The 5,441-nt window shown below is 43.3% G+C and overlaps 1 long non-coding RNA gene across 2 annotated transcripts in view; it reads right to left on the reverse strand.

Moving 5' to 3' along the window:
- Positions 1-1,013: 1,013 nt before the first annotated feature.
- LOC137858279 (uncharacterized) overlaps positions 1,014-5,441 on the reverse strand; it is a 6,225-nt gene continuing 1,797 nt past the window's right edge. The window contains exons 1-3 of one of the 2 annotated variants that reach the window (XR_011097619.1): positions 5,112-5,441; positions 3,596-3,734; positions 1,014-1,749 (exon numbers count right to left, since the gene is read on the reverse strand). The exon at positions 5,112-5,441 is cut by the window's right edge and continues 1,797 nt beyond it. This is a non-coding gene — a long non-coding RNA (uncharacterized lncRNA). Of the gene's footprint in view, positions 1,750-3,595; positions 3,735-4,905 lie in introns of both variants that reach the window. The other variant, XR_011097618.1, reaches the window with a different exon arrangement.

The following is a 5,441-nucleotide window of genomic DNA, read 5'->3' on the forward strand; positions in this document are numbered from 1 at the left end:
TCCTTTCTCCTACTTTTTCCTTCTCATTCACATTTCTGAATGGATTAGTCCATTCAAAATTGTATAGGACTCTGCCATGAGAAACAGACCATGAAGATCAACAAGGACAGGAAGGATGATAAAAAATAAGACCCTCTTTCTATTAAGGATTTTTTTTTTTTCTCAAAAACATCAAAGCCCTTCAAACCAAACAGTCTTCTCCATTCCCACCCTTTCTCTGCTTTTTCTTAAAATTATCTCGTATGAATTCCTAAGATATTTATAATTCCATACATCTGTTTAGATAATGGGTCATAGGCGACTCTGTAAAGTTAATATAAATAAGCACAGAGAAGTGTAGTCAGATCAGGTACTAAAATACAAGACTCCATTCTCTTGCCTTCTTTGCTTTACCTGAAGCTGAAAATTCACTCAGTGGTAATATTTACCTCTCTCAAGCATTTTCTATACATGTATAGGAAATGACAAACTGGCAGAAATGTGAATTTCACATCTTTGACAGATTTCTTTTAACCAGCAAACTCATAAGAGTAATGAAAGTGTTACAGTCTTTCTAATGGCAATTGCCCAAACCCCAAGAGCTGGACAAACCCCAAGAGTTGAAATGACACCTCTGATGCATACCAATTTCTGCTTTCCAAATCTTAAATCTGAACGGATGAAATGATCTCTGGGTTATGTTTGGAATAGTTGTGTGGTGTGGCTGGGGACTGATCAACATTGCAGTGTAGCCAAAAGTAAATCTGGGAGACACTGAAGCTAATGCAATGTGCCTGTTGATCTGTGTGTAGGCTATGCCGCAGATTTCAGTTAGTCTTTTGACCATATTCCCTTCTCATACACACATGAGCTTTGGGGCCTTCATGCTTCCTTCTAAAAATGTCTTGTTTCTTCCCAAATGATAATCATGCTTTCTTCTGGTGCTTACGTTTCCCTGGTTTGGGCAGTGAAATGAAACTCGTGGAACATAAAAAGCAACCCATCTGACCAAAACCCAGAAAAAATCAATCCACTATGCATTCACTGTATCCTGACATAGGGAAAAGAGATGAACAAAGTCATCAGAAATGGGACTGCTAAATGTCATGCAAGAGCTGAGTGTCTCAGCATGCCTTTTGATACCATGTGAGTTGTGACAACCTACATCTTCCCTGAACACCTTTATCAGAGCTCCACATATGGAAGAATAGATCTTCAAAGAGGGCTCCCCAAGTTGAATAGCTTGTGTCATGAACAGCATGGCCTTAATTTTGTACAAAATGAAGTATTTGTAAATTTGTTACTTGTTAGGACTTGCTGCTGCCAGGTTCCTAGTGAAAAACCCATACTGACAACAAGAAAGCCTACGGCAAAGTGAAATATTAGTCTGTGCTTTGCTTATTTATTTGTATTAACAAGACCACTCAGATCTCTCAAAAGTATGAACTCTGTATCTTGCATGCTTTTGAAGGGGTTGTATTGCTCCCAGTGTTCCCTTCTTTCCCCACTCCCGGGTCCCTCATCCCCAAGTCCTTTCTTCTCTTTAACCTTCTCTGAGGCACAACCAGATTTCTGGTAAATGGCATGCAGTAACTAGCAAAAAAGCAACTTGACTTTCTTCTTCAATCAAATCATGTAATCCCATTTTAGGTCTGATTCAAATTCCAGAGACTTCACTGAATTTAAGATCAAGCCCACGGTGACTGCCTGGGACAACTGAAAGGTCTAAGCTCTGACAATCCTGGGGAAGAGCAGCAGTCTGTGATAGCACTGGGGGAAACAGGAACAGAGGGGTCAAAGTTGGCAGAAACATTGAGACTTTCCTTTTCAACAGATTCACTTCTTGATCTAACAAGTTCTTCTCCTGTTAGCAAATAGCAGTCGAAGCTGATGGCAGTACATAAGCCACTTCCTTCTGCTTGCAGAAATCTGGAAACAAAAGCAGCCTTCTGCTGCAGCGCATCCCTCACAGGTCCACCCAGCATAGTTCCAGGTACTGACGGATCCTGAGGTTTCCGTGGGAAGTCATTTACTAATTATTTAATCTAGAAAACTGGATGCAAATAGCTATTTCCAAAGCTGCTTGAAAAGTCAAGCATTCAGAATTTGGGAACTGGGAGTTTCAGAGTGACTTTATGCAACTTTATCTCACCTTCCTCTGTCAGGTATGGTTGTACTATGATGCAGACATGGAGGATAAAATCCTAATCTTTGTTGTTGCATGAAAGGCTGATACAAGTTCATCTGAAAGTGACTCAGGACTGCATAGTGAAAATCTGATATTGATAAAATCCAGCCATTTGCTGGAGAAGTTAAACGATGCTGGAAATGCTTTGTGAAACAAGAGAAGGAGTGGTTTCATGGGATAGATGAACACTGCCTTCAATAGCATAATTCAAGCTCTGCCCTGCTACAGAACGTCCATGAAATGCTAGGCACATCACTTAAATCCAGCTTGTCATAATTGGCTACAAACTGTATTTCCCATGTTAAGGATTCCAAATCGCTTTCGACATCTTGTTTTGCAAAGCAATGAGAATATAAGGTTGCTAAATATACTAGAATTATCGGCTCAATATTATCCATGGGACAAACAAAATGAGTGCAGATTTCACTTCTCTCTGAACTTTAGGGCCTCAGTTATACAATGGAGCTAAATCCTCACTTTATAGTCATTCTGAAAGTTGATTTGTTTATGTTTGAGGGGTACACTACGATGTGAATGAGGAGAATCACAGACAGTCCAGCAAAAAAATTAACAAATCTGTGTTAACTGAGGGCTGAAATCCTGCATGAGAAATACAGCTGGTGGCCCTGCCCTGGCAAGCACAACACAGCCTCACACAGCCGACCAGTGGGTGAGCACCAGCTCCCCTGTGCCTGGGTGAGACAGGCCTACAGCAAATGTCACCGGCTCATGATGCAAACATCAGCGTGGGTGATTCATAATTTTCTGCTTTTTTTTTTTCCTTTTTTTTTTTTTTTTTTGCAACCTTCTCTTTCCTTTTGCAGTACACAGCTTGAAAATTCTCCCAGCTTTCATTGCCCAGTCACTGCTTCAGTTTCGCCAATGTGGGGCCAAGACATTTTTTTGGTATTTACTCAATAAAGTAAACACGATCAGAAATGTCTATCAAATATTTAAAATCCCAGTGTGGTCCAGAGGATTTTAGAATGGTTTTTGAAATGCTTTAAAAATCTGAAGTACAGAACTAGTTAAAATCCTTGTCAGAAAATTAAGAAGATTGCCTGAAGGAGGGTGCCCTGGATCTCTGATAGCAAAAGAAATGAATTCCAGACTGCTTCTCCACCTGCGTTAGTGCTTTGTATGGAAAAATAAACTGCTTTGAAAAATGTATAGGGAAGCAGGAAATCTGGAGTCTAAAATATGGCAACATACACAAACCCTTGCTTTATAATTGTGTGCACTGTAGACCATCTGTTTAGCAGTTAAATACATTCCCATTTAAATGAGTAAGTACATTTAATGGACGAAGTATTAAGATCACTGAGGGGTGAAGTTTTATATTTGCAGTGTGTAAATGCCAGAGTGGAACCACTTGTACATTCTCAATACTACACACCTTTAAAATAACTAAGAAAAATGACTACTTACCTGCTGCATACCAAAAACTGGCTCCTTTTAGGGAAATCATTACAAACTGGAATAGATTGAATTGAAAGCCTGATGGTCTCACGGCCTCCATTCCAGAAGTATAAATCAGGCTGCAGCTCAGCTACTGCTGTTGTGAACTCTTTAAACACACAGAAAGTGGAAAATACAGAAGAGGATGATTTAATGACTTTACTTTGAGTATTCATTGTCATTTCAATCATCTTTTAAATAAGACAAGAGCAGAGAGATCTTTCCTAAACACCTTAACTAATAAGTTGTCAGTGCTTAAACAACAATTACTTTCAAAAAAAAAATGGAAATTAGCTGATATGATCAAGCCATATGGCTAATATAATTGATTTGTTCAGATTTTTAACAATTATGAAAAACAAAGCCAGAGCAGCAGCATAATATAATTTACAGATTTAACTGGAGGTGATATGTTCTATTTAGTTCGACAACAAATCGCATCTTCCTGGTGCCTAAACTGAAATATAATGAGGGAAGGGCCACGCTGGGTCCTAAGCATACCTGACCCGGGGAAAACTGATTTTCTGAGACTGGGGGCACAAAAGTCCCTGGCTGTGACCAGGGAGCTCGGGGCAGAGCTGTCCGCGGCGGGGCAGGCTAGGTGCCCTTGGGGGGGCAAGACGTGGGGGACCGGTGGCAGCCACCCGTCTGCAGGGTCCCCCCCGGTGGCAGCTCGGCTCTCCGAAGGGGGAGGAAGGCTGAGCTAGCCAAGGGCTACCTGGCTTGCTCCGGATCGCCTTTCTGAGCGCTTTTTAAATTGCTCCTGAAACTTTGATTCGATCCGTAATTTTTAAGACTTGCTCACTGTCAAACTGAGGCGGTATTCCCTTCTGGTTGACTCACACTCAGCAAAACAGACCGAAGCCATAATAAATCTGCGCTAGAAAATGTATTTGTTTATTTTTCTCTGCTCTGAAGTTTTCAGTCCCTCTCTTAGTTGTCTTGAGGATGCGTTTGTCCGCCGCCTGATTACTGCTGCGTGGAGGTTTCTCAAAATGGGCTGAGAACGACAATTTTGAGCCTGAGCTAGCGAAAGACAGGAGATTTGGGAAAAGGAACGCTTCGTTTTTCTGGCCCGTTCAGCAGGCTGCGAAGATGAACGTGGAAAAGGCGTCCCAGCACCTGGCTGGTGCGTGCCAAGGGCAGGGGCTGCACCCCGCTCGGAAACACCCCACAGCACCCCACAAACGCCTCTGCTCGGAGCCCGGGATGCCCTTAGCCTTAGGACAAGACTTCTTTGCCGGCTTGTTTTCTCGTACAAAACTGATCCCGATGCCCACCTTGCGCTGGAGGATAGAGTTCAGCCTCCGAATGCCATGAGAAGTTCAATTCAATTAAGTAAAAGCCTCATTTGCGTAGTCTGGAAACTATAGACATGGCTTAACTGATCGCTTCACTCCTGTGAAATTCGCTCCCATTGCTAATAAACGCAGGTCTCATTAAGGTGCTCCGAGCGGAGTTTTAATAATGTGTTAATAATCCTCACCCGTTGATCAGGGAACGAAGGGCTGAGAGCACAGCTGGGGCGGGCGGCAGGAGCCCACCTTGCTCCGGGCACCGGGGGTCGGGGAAGCCCCCCCGGGACCGGGCTGCCTCGGGTCGGGCTGCCTCGGGCAGCCCCTCCCGGGCACCGGGAGGGGAAGGGGCCAGTGGCACCGGCAGGCAGCGGGCCGGGGGCCTCCGGTAATTAGAGGCTGCCCGGGGATGATTGCCTTTAGCTGCCCGTGATTAATGATTTATCAGGAACTTAGTTTCACTCGCTCAGCCCCGATAGGCTGCACAAGGCCTTCAGAGACCGCTTTTCTAGTTGTAAAAT

This window comes from Anas acuta, chromosome 6 (genome assembly GCF_963932015.1).
Source record: "Anas acuta chromosome 6, bAnaAcu1.1, whole genome shotgun sequence".
Lineage (NCBI taxonomy): Eukaryota > Metazoa > Chordata > Aves > Anseriformes > Anatidae > Anas > Anas acuta.